General features: G+C 59.7%; 1 non-coding gene across 1 annotated transcript; it reads left to right on the plus strand.

Moving 5' to 3' along the window:
• The first annotated feature begins 618 nt into the window (after positions 1 to 618).
• On the plus strand, positions 619 to 772 carry LOC116370828 (5.8S ribosomal RNA). The gene has a single exon (XR_004208828.1). It is a non-coding gene; the product is annotated as a 5.8S ribosomal RNA (ribosomal RNA).
• Positions 773 to 1,535: the final 763 nt, after the last annotated feature.

The raw sequence follows: 1,535 nt of genomic DNA on the forward strand, positions 1-1,535 counted from the left end.
CAAGGTTTCCGTAGGTGAACCTGCGGAAGGATCATTAACGGGTTGCCAGCCGCCGCATGGGGCTGAGCGCCGAAAATCCAGCTATGCTGCGGGTTGGGTAGGGTAGGGGGCTCACGCCTCCCGCCTCTCTCTTCTCCCGGCGCGGGTGTCATCGGTCCTAGCCCGCTTCCCCGCATTCCCCCCTTTGCCTGGGATGTTGCCCGACTGGCTCCATCCCCTTTCCCCATTAGCCACGGTTGCATGACTCACCTATGGGCGGGTGGAGAGGGCCGCTACCGAAGGGGACTGGGGGTGTCCGGTGAACCGGGACTTCCCAAAATGGTCTAACACTGATGTAAGCGGCTTGAGTATCGCCCCGTATCCTCGCGCGGCACTGGGAACCCAGTCAACTTCTCTGCGCCCCGGCGTAGGTGGGGGTTCATGTCTGCGCGGCTTCCCTGGCGCTTCGGCGACGAGGACGCAAGCGCAGCTCCCGGAAGCCTCCCTATTCTTAAACCTTTGTCTTTGAAACTTATGGCCTGGCGCTCTGGCGAAGTGCGGGTGGAGGAAAGGAGGGTAACCTCCCCATCTCTGCCCGGCCTCTGGCCTCTGCGTGCGTAATGAGAAAAACAAGAGTACAACTCTTAGCGGTGGATCACTCGGCTCGTGCGTCGATGAAGAACGCAGCTAGCTGCGAGAACTAATGTGAATTGCAGGACACATTGATCATTGACACTTCGAACGCACTTTGCGGCCCCATGTTCCTCCTGGGGCTACGCCTGTCTGAGGGTCGCTTTGTCATCAATCGGAACCTCTGGGTTCCGCAGCTGGGGCAGCTGGGGCAGTCATGTGGTGTATAGAAGACCGCTTTGCCCAGTGTCGATCGGGGGGCCTGAGTCCTTCTGATCGAGGCTCAGCCCGTGGACGGTGTGAGGCCGGTAACGGAAGGGAGTCGGGTTCAGATCCCCGAATTTGGAAGTGGCGGAGATGGGCGCCGCGAGGCGTCCAGTGCGGTAAATGTGACCGATCCCGGCGAAGCTGCGGAGCCCCGGGGAGAGTTCAGGGGCGGCCCTGGAATGGGTTCGCCCCGAGAGAGGGGCCCAAAGCCCTGGAAAGCGTCGCGTTCCCAGCGGCGTCCGGTGAGCTCTCGCTGGCCATTCAAAATCCGGGGAGAGGGTGTAAGCAGGCACTCGATCCAATCTTTTTTGGGACGGAAGGCGTTCTTCCTCCACCTCCCCTCTTCAGTACAAATGGGTCACCAGGTGCACATAGAAGCAACCAGGAGTCAGAGTCCAGATGCCCAGAGAGAGAGTGGCAATCGGACTAAGGAAGGTGGGTACAGGTAGAAAAGTACCACCCGGGCACCCGGTAACCCAAAACAGGACGTCGTGCACCCGGTAACCCAAAGACCCAAGAGAGAGTGGGCAAGTCAGAGTCCGATAGCCCAAAAAGAGAGTGGGCAATCGGACTAAGGAAGGTGGGTACAGGTAGAAAAGTACCACCGGCACCCGGTAACCCAAAACGGACGTTGTGCACCCGGTAACCCAAAGACCCAA

The sequence above is a fragment of the Oncorhynchus kisutch genome, unplaced genomic scaffold (genome assembly GCF_002021735.2).
Source record: "Oncorhynchus kisutch isolate 150728-3 unplaced genomic scaffold, Okis_V2 scaffold2768, whole genome shotgun sequence".
Lineage (NCBI taxonomy): Eukaryota > Metazoa > Chordata > Actinopteri > Salmoniformes > Salmonidae > Oncorhynchus > Oncorhynchus kisutch.